Source organism: Aulostomus chinensis, chromosome 19, assembly GCF_037954235.1.
Source record: "Aulostomus chinensis isolate RoL2024-O1b breed Wild chromosome 19, RoL_Achi_v1.0, whole genome shotgun sequence".
Lineage (NCBI taxonomy): Eukaryota > Metazoa > Chordata > Actinopteri > Syngnathiformes > Aulostomidae > Aulostomus > Aulostomus chinensis.
Window position 1 is genome coordinate 14,721,602 of NC_141338.1, and position 14,570 is coordinate 14,736,171.

A 14,570-nucleotide genomic window follows, 5' to 3' on the forward strand; every position below is an offset into this window, starting at 1 on the left:
ACAAATGATGACTCATCTCAGTTGAAGTGACCAACTGATGCACAAAACAAATGATTGGCTGAACTCTTGTTATTAATTACACACAGAATTCTCCTGCCCCAACGCTGATATCCAAAAAAAATACCTTTAAAATAACGCAAATGTTTTCCATGGCATTGCACCAATGCAGGATGTAATAATATTCCTAGTCTCTAACCCAAACAATAACTTCCATTTCCCTCCACTCCTCCTCCTCCTCCTCCTTCTCCTCCTCTTCCTCAGTAACCTATAAAATGCTGACAACTCTGAGAAAACAAAGATGGTCAAAATGTGCAGGATCAGTGTTCCCAGTGAGGAGTGACGGGAAGAGAAAGCACAGGAGGGACAGATGAGAAGGGCTGAGAGGAAACGACCTGTGGTTGTCTTCTGTTTTCTACAACATGGAAAGAAAGTTGATGAAATGGAAGAAGGCTTAGTCACAAGTCAGGAGGTCTCGTTTTTCAATGCTGTCTTTTTTTCCCATGTCAGCGATATAACAGACAAGAGTTGTGGCTGTCTGCCAGAACCGCTTAAAAACTCATTGCATCTTTGATTCAGTTCAGTATCAAGATACTAGAGGGAGTATTAGAAGTGTACGAGCCATATACATAAAAAAATAAAAAAGAAATACATGCACGTGTGCAGGTATTCACGTGAACTCTATGAACAGATTCTGTGTATACGAACAGAAAAAATTGGAGGCGCACGATGAAATTTTGGGACTCGAAAGAGTTCAAGTCGTAGGCTGAGCAGTACCGGTCAGTAAGGTTTGAGTGGGTTTTATTATGCAGCTCCAAAAATGTGTTTCATTTGAAAATAAATTTCCCCAATTATAAAAACATGTAAAACGAGTATTTCATCATATGCACCAGTTTCCTGTCATCTGTTGTTGGTGTTGTTTACTCTCCCTCTTCCTTTTCTGTCATTTTTATCTATGGTTCTTGGAGAGTGACCCCATCGAGCGCCGTAGAGGTCTTTTTTTTCACCTCTCCAGCACATTTGAGGTTGTATACTATATTTTGATATGTATAAAGAAATAAAAGTAAAAAAAAAAAAGTGAAAGCTAAACCAAGTCTCGTTGCTGATAACAATCGAAGTTCTGAAAAGTTGCCATCGATCAGGGGATCCAGTATTTATTCTCCAGCACACGTTCTGCGCCTCGTTCTCTGCTGCTCCGTTGACACAATGTGACACTTTCATCTAGGACTGTTTTGCTCTGGTTCCTCTGCTTCCCCTCCATCAGTGTGACAAAGGTCAGTCCTTAAACACAATGGCGGCCCACAGCTGCTGGCCTGACTCACCACCGGATCATTTGACCCCGCAGATTATTTAACATGGTTAAAGACTTCCAAGCCAAACACGGTCTGAGTCACCGCTTCTGTCGTAGTCACAACAACAAGTGCCGATAAAGAAACAACAGACGTGCTTCTTTTCACTTGTTGCACTTATGAGTTCTTTGACGTGATGAGCAACATGCGCAGGACGGTAACGTGCTGTCACAACTTCTTTCTAGCCTGAAACTTTGGTCAGTTTAGAAACAGGAAGTGCTTTAAATATCACAGCCCAGACCGATACAGGGAATCGGTCTGGGGTCTTTCCCCACGCAACATCTAACCGGATTATCTCTGGTGGTACGATTTCCAGTGAACGATTTGCTCGCCAAAGGCTGTTTTGTTGTGTGTGTTTGTGCGTGTGCGCGTGTGTGGCAGTGGTGGGACAAAAACAGCACCCAGATAAAATGCTCAGTCAAAGCTTGAATGGACACACTGAGTGGAAAATCCCTTGGAACACTGAATAAACCTAAATTAGACATCAAGGATGTTTAAAAAAAAATTCTTTCTTTAAATCCAATATATAAAATCACAGTTACATAACAAGAAGACAATGATGTGATGTGAAATACCGAAATCAAATGTTGGACAGCTAAATCAGTCCAAATAAATACATAAACAAATAGATTATTTGGTGACCTTTTGCATCTGTGACTGAACATCTAATGTATTCAAAGAGTTCCACCCATTCTGTTCCTTCCCTCCCAGCTAAACTAGAACAACTAGTACAACAAGTATGTCATCTTGTCTTTTTAAACATCAACAACAACAGTGAGCATGGTAATGGTTTGAGGAATATGAAAGAATCGCTTGTAATGTGAACTAATTACGAGCTGCAGACACAAACTGGGGTCAGAGGGTCAAACTGCAACCTGATGATTGAGCGAGTTCGATGAGAATCGGCCATTGTTGACACTCTTCTGGCATGCTGGGATGACAGTTGCTATAGTGAAGCCTGCAGCCTACGGAGGACTTCAAATTAGTTGATTCAAGGCAATTTCTTTTGTGGATGTTGCATTTAAAAAAAAGAACAAAGAAATCAACAAGTAAAGAACAAAACATTGCTTGTGTGTAAGATTCTTTCATAAAAGCTAATTGTTAGCTGTGTCTCATCATTGTCTTTCTTATCTCAGAAGCCATTAGCGTCTCAAGGCCTCTGGTGCAGCTGGCCCATAACTGTAACTTCCCCTTCCATTTGTCGTTTATTGAGAAGCGAGAATGGAGTTCATACTGAATCACTGGATTTACTGTGACGGAAGTTATTAGAAATATGAATTCTGATTGGCTAAAAAGCTAAGTGATGCAGGAAGGTTGTGAGAACACATTTCAGCTCAGCTCTGTTTACCTGCATGGAATCAAATGTGATAATACTCACTCTTGGACTCTACTTCTTGGACTACAAAGCGGGAAGCTCGGAAATCTTGAGGTCCTGAGCTTGATCCAATCATACGTAGAGTCTGTTTATAGAGATTATTTTTACCCAGACGCCAGCAGAAAGTCTCTAAACCTCATTCCACCCTGTTTCAGAAAACTCTGAGAACAATTTACAACTTGTTTCATTGATGTGCTGGACGGCCGACTGTCTTCTGCCACTTGTCACTGAACATTTGGCATGGTGGCGACTACAGCTGCCAACAGTTTTAAATTAGAGGGAGCTGCTGGCACTCAGCAACACCGAGAGGCCGACCAGAACCAGCAGCTAAAATAGCCTCAAGTGTCGTGTAGGAATCCACACGAGCTTGTTTGCTAGCTCAAGTAATGATGGGAGTCACAAGCTGAGTCTTAAATGTATTTTGTATCGCAGTAGGAAAGGTTAATGGAAATTGGATAAAAAAACAAACAGCTCCATCATTCAGAGAAGAGTCCACACCTTCTTGGGAGACTGACGTGTCTTTGGTGAAAGTGACACGAACACACAAAGAATTTATTTGTGCTTTTATTTAATGTGAGGGCTAAATATTAAACAAGTGGTTGGTGGGTTTTAAAGTGTTAACTCAAGATAGTCCTTGAGTAACAACATCAAACCAAGGCCCCCACAGTAAATCTCTGCTCTGCCTCAAAAGAGAAGTGGACAGAAACATACAGTAACGTTTCCATTTGAAAAAACAATTGTTCAAAGTAGCAAAACAGCAGAGAGAAACCAAGGCTGACTTCTCTCTGGATGTTAGAGCTCTTCACCTGGCGCCTCCCTCCCCCCGACACACACAGACACACACAGACACACAGACACACAGACACAGACAAACACACACACACACACACACACACACACACACACACACACACACACACACACACACACACACACACACACACACAACCCCTCAGTCCAGTGAAGTCTGGAATATAAAATGCTTGAGCTGTGAATTTGAGACCATCTCCTCAACCTCCCTTCACCGTTTCCTTGTTTCTCTCTGCACATTAGGGTCGACACGCTTCCTGCTCATATGCTGTGCCGCTAATGATTTGGACTGTTGTGTTCTTCTAAAGCTGCACAAGAGAGTCACTTCAGCAGTGGTCAAGAGGATGACAATGTTGTCTCAGTGTCAAACTTCCTGTTTCTGCTCCTGAGTCTGGAAAAGCGATGGTATATTTTTGTAGTCCAATATGGAAGGTAGCGTGGCCATGAGTTCCCTCAAACAAAAGCTTACGGAATTTTTACATCAGGCTTTGGATCATAACAGATATTCTAATATATAAATATTAGCTCTGTGGCTAATAGAAAATTATGAGATTTGTGCATTTTGTTTTTGCAACATCATCTTCACAAACGCACCGCTTTTGTGATTCCTGCATCAGTCTTGTGATTTCTGCACTCTTCTATTCCTGTTGGAGATGGAAGTCGTCAAAGAAGCATCTAAAAGCATCTTATTTTTAAGTGAATCATCTTTAACTTCTTACTACTGTATGTCGTTACTGGCATACATTGACTGTAAGCAACGGAAACTATCCTCTCATTTGTTATTGGTCTATTAGCTTCTTGAGGTCATTACAGCCAGTAATAATAAATCTGACTATTACATAACCCCAGTTTGCTTCAGCTCGGAAATACCTCGTAGAAACTGCAGCTAGTACTTGGTTTCCCTGCTCTCTCTCTCTCTCTCTCTCTCTCTCTCTCTATCTCTCTCTCTCTCCAGGAATGAATCACTCCCACGAGAGAGGCTGAAGAGGCACTTCACTCTAAAAACAAGCTAACTCTTCCCTCCCTTTTGGCTGCAGTGTTTACAGCAGAGCAGTTTGTGGCCCAGATTCAACACACAAATGGATGTTGTTACATGAAAGCCTTCTTCAATGTTACGAAACACTTTCAAATCAAGTTGGATAAAAACCGTAATGCTTGGCAGTCAGGATGGAATTAAGGCTGATTTATTTCTTTTGACAACTGTAGACTTTTCTGAGCGTAATGCCCCCCCCCCCCAATTTGGATGATATGTAAACATAATAATACTTCTTAAATGTTTGTTACAATTTCATCCCTCCCACTGCCTGAACCACAAATTGTCTCAAGTATCAGTTTCTCCAAAAGATTACGGAGACGTCTGCAAAGCAACAAAACACTGATTTCCAACAAAATTAAAGCCAAACAAGTCTCACACACACACACACACACACACACACACACACACACACACACACACACACACACACACACACACACACACACACACACACAGGACCCCTCCCACATCAGTCCAGTCCAGGATGGAGTGGTGGGATCGAGCTGGGTAACATCCAAATGCAGACATGCAGGAATGTTTGCCGTGACTCGTTAGTGACGCACTATTTGTTGTCGCGCTACGCTGCTGTGCACTTATTGTTGAGGAGGGACGCTTTGCACTTGTTGAGGGAGGGGAGGGAGAGAGGGGAAGGGACAGAGGGAGGGGTTTTGTTTTGAGAATGAAAAGTCGAGAGAGTTCTCTTTTCCTTTCCTCCTTGCCCCCCCCCCCCCCCCCCAACTATTCCTAATGTCTTTCCTGTACTGGGCTGGGACCTGTTCCCACACAGTATAGTACATCCCTCAGATGAGGAAAAACACTGACTGCTCCCTGTAAACCTGCTCGCCAAACGACTCAAGAGTGAACGACGGGACCGGAATATCAACATTTCTAACACAGTTTGCTTTAAAATTGTGATTACGTCTCTGACAGGTTATGGCTCATGAATCTATGGAGTGTGGACTGACGTCATGATGACCTATTTTGTAGGCCAAATAGGAAGTTGTCATCTTGATGGGTTCCTTCAAATTCAGCAGTGATGGATTATTTTTCAATCATTGCTGAAAGTTTATGATATTTTTCACATTTCTACCAGCAGAATACTATTCATGAACACCACTAGGGATTTTTCACGCTTAAACGCGGGGGTTAGAAGTACAACGCTAATGTGAACTACCGCAACATCAGCAACTACCTCTTCTCTTCTTCTGCTTTTGCTGTGATGATGTTTGTAGCCTAGCTTAACCACTTGTTAGCTATTGCTGTTTTTAAAGACACATTAACCCTTTAAAATTCAGGAATGGGCTGTTTATTCTATTTTTTTTAAATTTTATTTTATTTTCTGCTTGAAGGACCCACAGATCTTATTTCAGGCTTTAAACTGAAAAAACCTTCTTTCTTTTTTTTAAATCACTCTGTTAACTTACATCTGGATTAGAACTCAATCCATGTCTTACATAACTACTTGGTTTCTCCATAGAAAGTTTCATTTACCGTATTCAGTTTTTTAAATGAGCTGAATTTGTCATTTCTGGGGGGGATCAACTTTCCTTCTCCTGACCTGGACCACTCAAACTGAGTCAGATATTCTATACTTGAAAAAATAAAAAGGGAACATGTTCTTGGTTTTTTTTTTTGCAGCCCCCCCCCCCCTTTTTTTTTATATTCCAGACACATGTCCTGATCTTCCAATGGCATTTTTCCCAGAGCTCTCATTAATCTCTGGTCTGCACTCACATAAAAGTCAAGCTGGAGATAAAAATTTGATCAATGAGAGATCTAGGAAGGAGCTCAAATTTATAAAGGGTAATATATTTCACATGTGCCTGTTATGCAAGCCCCTGCATGGCAATCATATTGTGTTTGAGCGCGAGGATTTAGAATAGACTATTCTCCTGCACTGCTGAGCAAGAGGGAACACAAGGCATGTTTCCTGTTTGTGTCACTTTCAAACCCCTCCCCACCATTTCCTTTGCTGGGCTTGATTGTGCACCTGCACCTAAAGGCCAGCACAAACGCTCTAAACTGGGCACAACAACATGTGTGCAGGAACAATGCAGCTGCTGGATGAAAAACACGTTTGTTTTTCAAAGATAAATACAGAGGGAATAGAGGGTCCACAATGCCTCATTTTGGTGCTGGCTGTTTATACGTCGTCACTATTAGAAATATCAAATCCATCTTGTTGTGTGGAGGAATGAGAAGAATGTGAGGGTTCAGCTGCATGGCTGTTTTTGTTGTAATGTGATGATGCTGGGCGACGGTGATGGACGCGGTCAAAAGAACAAAGACTTTCACATCTGTTGGAATCATCCACAATGCGGAACATGCAAAAATCATCAGGTGAATGGTAATAAACATCCATTTTTTTTGGAAATTACTTTGACATGTTGCACATTCATGCTCCCCAGCAGCTGAATCCTCCATCACTGCGGTGACTGACAGCTTCTGGCTTGTCGTGTAGCTGCTGTGACTATAGAGGAGGTGGGTCAGCCTCTCAGAGGGGCTGGTGGTCCCATTACCAGCTCCAAGTGTCTGTAAACACCGTGTAGCTCTCAGCCGTCGGTGTGTGTGTGAGTGACAATTGGACAATGACAGCAGATTTTGAAGGCACTTTTGGACAAAAGCTGTATGAATTAACCTAAAATGTTTTCACTTTTTCAGTGAAACTGTTAAAAATGTACTACAGCAACACATGGTTTTGTTTTTTTTTGGCCCTCCCCTCATTGCTAATTCCCCCTTCCAAGATGCCCTGGTCACTGCGACTCCCCCTCTGCTGGTTTGTGAGCACCGCGGACTGACACATGCCTCCTCCATCATGTTGAGTCATCATCTGCATCTGTGCCCCTGCAGGTTCCCCAGGGGGGATGTTGCACTTGAGGATCAATCAATCCAGCAACCAGGACATAAGAAAATACTCCAGTCTGGCTGCCTTCTATCAGACAGGACTAATTATGTCTGCACAGACAACCAATTAACAGGAGGAACCGCACCAGTTGCGTGGACTAATACACACACACACACACACACACACACACACACACACACACACACTCCTCTAGACTAAACCCAGTGCCACATCTGCAGACGGTGTAGGAGTGGTTTACAGTAAAACCACCGGAGCTGCAGTGAAATTACAGTAGTAAATCAAAACATTTGCAGGCTGCATTTGCTCCCAGATGTATCTTAAGATTTGTTTTTAGTAAATGCGGGGGCAGCTCACATCCCACTCCAGACTTCTACTGGGTTTAACACTTTATTGGGTGGACTGGGAGGCAGCGGAGTGGGCACTTTATATAGATACACAGCTGAAAGGAATCCAAGAGCACCTACGCCTTGTGTTTGCTTTGAAAAACAGTTACATGAATTTATGGTTCACTCTCAGACTGTGTAGAAGATGTGGACAGTCAGAACCTCCGGGGTTTTCTCTCTAATGGCAAGGGGCAACTGCACTGATGGCAAAAGATGGCAAAAATGACCCTACTTCTGATTTATACCTTAACAGAGTAGCGGATCTCAATCACAGCTTGTGCATGCATTATCGTCCTATGTAGAACAAAAGATATGATTTAGGGCGGGGCTGCCTCGTGATTGACGGGAGTCCTGCCTATGCCCATATAGTTACACGGTCTATTGTCCATTGTCAGTCTGTTTATCAGACTCTGTTTAGGATGTCAACCTTATCTACCCAGTAAATCACACGTGATGAGAAAATTGAAACCAAAAGAGTTCAAATGTGTGATCTCACTATTAGTCATTCCCTCACATGACAAGTGGACAACAAGACAGCATCATCATGTTACCAATATCCTTTAAGATGTTCTCCGTTGTAAGAGCAGGCACAAAATAGTAGTCGTAATAAGTAAGATGGCATTTTTACTGACCGTGTTGCAATAATGGAATGAATAATATTGTATGGGCATACATGTTATGTTTCAAAGACCTAAATATTAAATTTAGTTCTCCCTGTAAAACTACTTTCTACGTGAGGTACAGCATGAAAACAGTTCTCATTTACAAGTGAAAAAACACACCAGGATTTGGCCACTACTACACTGCAGTGTAATACATTTTGGAATTTTCTGTCCTTTGATTCATGTGTTTTTCATGGATTTTGTTGGAATTCCGTTTATAGTTTTTGGCAGGGATCTACTGGACGTCTTCTCACAGGTACAAATCATCTATCAAGCTCACTTTTCTGTCATATGATTATGAAATATCTCAACCGCATTAGTGCAGCCACTTAAAAAGGTGTCAAACATCAAAAAATAATTCACAATTATGTGACATTTGACCTTTAAAAGTCTTTATTTGGACTCTTATTGGTTACAGAACAATAATGTATAGCAGATGTAGGGCCAGAAAAGAATGTACTTTTTTTTTTTTCAATCCGAGGAGGATGTGAGGTATAGTATGTCTGCGAATGTGGGTCATGTATGCGAATGTGTGTGTGTGCGTGTGCGTGTGCGTGTGCGTGTGTGTGTACCTCCCATCTTCAGAGGATATCTGTGTGTGTGACATGGAAGTGAAGGGCACATGCAGGAAACACACCCTCTGTCTGACTATCATCCATCAACAGCAACCGTCGCCGGCGTTCCTCAAGAAGAGGTAGAGGAGTGAAACCTGCAGTGGGAGGAGGAAGGAGAAGTCTTTCTGAGAGCAGACTAAACCAATTACTCCCTCGGATTTGCAGTCTTACTCATCAGTTATTTGAATTCAATAAAATTTGTTGTCTTTTTCAATTCAGTTTCAGCTGACAATGATGCTGCTTTCACTTCCGGTACAGTGATACTTTCTGACAGAACTGAGAACATAATCCAATTAAAGTAAAAACCATCAAAAAGCTGAAGATTATGGGTGTAAAAGGGAGGAGAGTTTGACTTGGATTAATCTTCCGTCATGAGCTTGCAATCGTTCTAACAGCAGATGATAGCACACGCGATAACAACAGGCGTTCAAACCTTAGTCATCATACAATTACGTAACCAAAAACATGCATTTTCCTGTTTGTCCTCTAAATAAATGCCAAAATGATACATATAAAAAAAGCTGTTGTCCAGATATCAGCTGTCCACCAGCCTTGACTCATAGCTGAGCTTGTGATCGGCACTTCCTGGTGTTGTGGGTGAAAGTGTTACTCTTTCTGCAGCCTCAGAGCAGCTATTGAAAACACAGTTTTACAGGTCACACAGTAGCAAGCAAGATGGATCACTGACAACCAAACAGACTCGGTATGAATGACAATTGAGAACGAACAGATCGATGACCAGGGAAACTGTGCATGTGTGAGGTTTTGATTTGTAGGAAAGCCTTTTATGGAGACACATTGTTGTTTGTCTCCTCACAAATAACAAAACCTAAAAACAATGTGTTTGCTTTACATGTTTTATAGTGTTCATGGCAACCCTAATCACGTGATAAAATACAACAAAGCTAACAGCTCGTAGTCCTTGTTGTGGTTTTACATATTTTTTATGACCTTTAGGGTCCATCTTTATTCACCAAGTGAAAAACACAGATTTTTGGCATGTATCTACTCCAGACAGGGTCGGGGGCTTCCAGTAGCTGAGACAGACCTCTTACTGGAAGCCTGTGAGTCACCCGTCTTCCTCTCCCCCTAAGCCCCCCCCCCCCCCGCCCTCCTCTCCCATCCTCATATAGCTCACATACCGACTATTCCTCTCAACTGTCCTCGTGTCCATCTCTTCAGGACATCCATATGAGTAACTATGAGGTCTTAATTGGGGCGTTGCATTACTTCAGCTGCATTGTTCCTGTCTCCACTCTAAGGTTCTCTCAACATGTGAGTGTATGCATTCTTCACAGAAAAGCCTGTCACAATAAAAGCAGCCCTCCCCTCTTCTGTCCCCTCCCCTGGATAGGGGTTCTCCCCCTTTTTTTTATCCCCCTCTTCCCCGCATCGCAATGACCTCACCCAGCTGTCACTGAGTTATCCCACCCATACTCACTATGGCACACAGGTCTGCCGCTGCTGCCGCTGATGGAGGCTGACATCATTTGTTTTGTCAATGTTTCCCCGAAATCAAAAACACACCGTTAGCTGGAACCCTTCAACACACTGTGTGCTGTGATACCCACATAGTCTGAAGAAATGGGCTCCAGCTACAAAGCTGGATACACAAGAAAATAATTTTTTGACAGTTTTTAGGGATGTGCTGTTATTTTCTCGCTGCAATTTTCGGTTATTTCTTTGTAAACTGTACACACGCAGTTGTTGACTATCTATCTTTCTGTTCATCCAGTGGGTGTGTGTCTTTATGAGGAGAATGTGGAGAACTACACTTCCCATATGAGCAAGACAAATACAGGTGTGGTCTACACAGCAGATTGCTCTGATTGTGCAGGTTGTTTGGCCTGAGGAAGGAAAGATCGACAATACTGTGAGCTTGGAACTCGAAGATGATTAGCAAAGAAACAAGTGTGGACCGTAATGTGCTGAACCATTTTTCAAACATCTTTTATTTGTTTATTCATTTGGTTCTATGATGGCAGCCTTATTCCATTCCCACGGATGCACTTGTATGTAGTTACCACACTGGTCTGGCGTTCTATCCATATTCCACCCAAACTACAGTCCATCAAGTTGGGGGGGTCAGAAGTGCACCAGAGCGTTATTTGTTGAGCACTGTAAAAATGGAGAAGACGGCAAAGTATGCACTTTAAGGAAGAAGTTCCTGTTTGTCGCTGAATGAGAAAAAAGTGACAAAGGGGAAGATATACTGTAAGGTGCGGCCACTGAAAAAAACGTAGCGGCAGGGAAGTGAGAAGAATGGACGAAGGTCTCCTTGCTGGAACCTAGAGCTGCAGCCGGATAGTGGTGTAGGAATCAAGAGCTAATGGAGTGTGTGCGGTCACAAATATCTGGACAGAGACGAGGTCCATAGACCTTTGGGGGAATGAATCATTTACATCATGCCAACTAATGCTTTTCCCAACTGACACAAAAGACTTTATAAAGACACGAAGGCTGAAAATCAAAGGAGTAGCCTTTTCATACATGTACCACAGAATAGGAGCTTGCACACGCCCAGCATGTTCTTATCAATTGGCAATACTTTGTTGTATTCTGGCGTGAGGTGGCTCCCAGGTACGGCATCCAGGTGGAAGGATATTATGAGGTTCATAGAATTTGTCTGAACATTTCAACATTGGCAAAAGTTTTTAGTGAATTCTCTTTCTCAGCCGTCGTTGGTGTCTAAGTGAGTCACATTTGCAATGATTCTGTACGTCTGTACAAGGCTAGACAAGGACCGAAGGCACGGACGCTGGACCTCATTGCCTCATTTGTAGTTTTGATGCTGCTGGTGACGATGCTGCTGTCTAACATATCAGTCTAATAGCGTATGACTCACATGATGTCATACAGTACTCATCAAACCAATCGTTACTCCATCTTGATGGAGGCGTCATCCTCCTGGGACTGATTGCTTCCATCAGAATAGGAACATTAAGGTTTGTATAACTTACACTGACGTCTTTCATCACATATGCCACCCTGACGGGAGGCCTTCCTAAACCTCTCCCTGATGACCACTGGCATCGCAAAGCCAATGAAAGCGTCAAAACCCACAAGGTTACCGGAAGGGTACACAAGCAAGTGCGTGCTTTTGTTTCAATACGTTTGTAGCACACACACACACACACACACACACACACACACACACACACACACACACACACACACACACACACACACACACACACACACACACACACACAGCCGGAAACTGTGTCACTTAGGTGCCTGGTGTAGGAGTCAGGTTATTGTAATGAGAAAACCCTGCAGCCTGAAAGGCTCAGAGATCAGATATTCTTGCCTGAACAATGTAAGAGGCGTCAGAGATCAAAAAATGAGCGCCTCCCACAACTTCAGCGCCACACAGCAACTCTAACAGAGAGTTTATATAATTTGATGTTTATGCAATGTAAAGAACTGAGACGGGTGGCAGCAGCACAGTGGTAGCGCAGGGGGCGGGCAGTAGTGTGCAGCCACCTTGCTTTAATTACCATATTAGAGAGGAAATTGGAAAGATGGAGGGAGTAGAAGTATATATATATATATATATATATATATATATATATATATATATATGTACATATTTGGATAAACACACATATGTAGGTGTATACTGTGTATGTATATATATATATACTCTGTATACATTTTATACATATAAATGTATATACAGTATATGTATATACATACATACATCTACATATATGTATAAACACACATATGTAGGTGTATACTGTGTATATATATTCTGTATACATTTTATATATATATATGTATACACACACACACATATATATATTTATATAAATACACACACACACACACACACACACACACACACACACACACAGAGTCCATAGTATATTGTAAACATTTGTCTCATACTGAGACAAAGTCAAACATGTACAGGTCCCAAATGTTGCTCCTGCTGTGCCTGTTTTAGAAAGCTGAACTCAGTTCAGTCATGGCCTGTAATAAGATTACAGTAGGACTCTTCAGCAGGTCAGCCATAAACCTGACAAAGATACTAAATATATTTTTCATACATCCATGCATTATTAAACAATATATATTTGCATAAATACTTTAAAACAATAATGAAAATGCAAATATTCTTCCAAAATCACATTAGTTTATTTAAAATGTTTTATGTTTTCCATATAATTCTAGTTCATTGTGATTTTTTTTATCTTCTTAAAGGTTACAGTCAGGTAAGGTGGGCTCAGACATCACTAATGTCTCTGACACTTTCTTTTATGTTTATTTTTGTTGTTGTTTTGTTTATGTCATGTATACACGCAATGATGAGTCGTGCAGCTCCGGGAAACAAAAGATGGCAATGATTAGTTCCTTTTCTGTTGTCAGTATGGAAAGGAACAGACGTTAGATGTGTCCCACTCTTGCAGTGGGAGGAAAATTATATCTGATCATTTGCACATGGTTGAAGTCTCACTCATCCCTCTGGTTGCTGGCATCTTGTTTTTCAAAGCTTTTCCTTTTTGCCAGCTATCATTGAAAATTAACGACTGCTGGCTGCTTTTGGTGCTCATGAATCTTCTGGTGTGAGTGCGCAGTTAGCTCTCTACAGTCAGTGGGTTTACAGGAACAGTTGCAATCAAGCTGAAGTTCATCAGGGACGACGAGAGGAATGTCTGTCTCCAGAGCAGTAGGTGGCAGTACGTCCCCTTGAAGCTGGTTGCAACCAGACTTCCTTCCAGTTTACTTTTTGTGTCGTACTCAAAACAAGCTAAAATAAGAAGGTCAAACTGCTCCTGCTAAACAGCGGACCCACATTTAAATGGTTTTCATGGTGGGTCTCCTTGTTTGTCTAAAAATGCTACATATTTTTCTTTGACTTCCAGGTTACATTCGGCAGATGGACCTGTGGAACATGCGCAGAACACCGGGCCAGACTGAGCCTGATAGAAGCATATAAAAGCCAGAGTACCTTGATTCACAACTGCAACATCTGGACATGTTCATCCAGCTTTGAAAAGTACAGTGGGACCAGGAATACACCACTTCTGTCAATGACCCGGAAGTGTAACCCGAGTGTATTGACTAAAAAGTCACAGAAACTGAACCAGCTACACATACCACGCTAATTAACAGAGAAAAATGTGACGAATCGCTTAATGCTGTGGTTGGTCTATGTGTATTTTTTGTCACATTGTGACACGGACCTCCAGGCATTTATAATGACAAAACTCTACAGATCCAGTTTGTTTGTACTGCCAGTCACACACAGATCCACTGTACTTGAGGTGTAACATGTCTGGTCGTCATTAACGTAAAGCTTTGAGTTTTTCCAGCATTGTGTAAGTGTAATAAGTGACTCACTAGCGTCTCTTGTCGGCTATAAATGTTATGTGTTATGGACCAGCGCTAGCTTGTTTTAAAGTTACCAAGTGTCTCTTTAATCTGTAGGTCTGCGACTGTGTTTCTCCTCTCAGATAAAACTCAGATTAT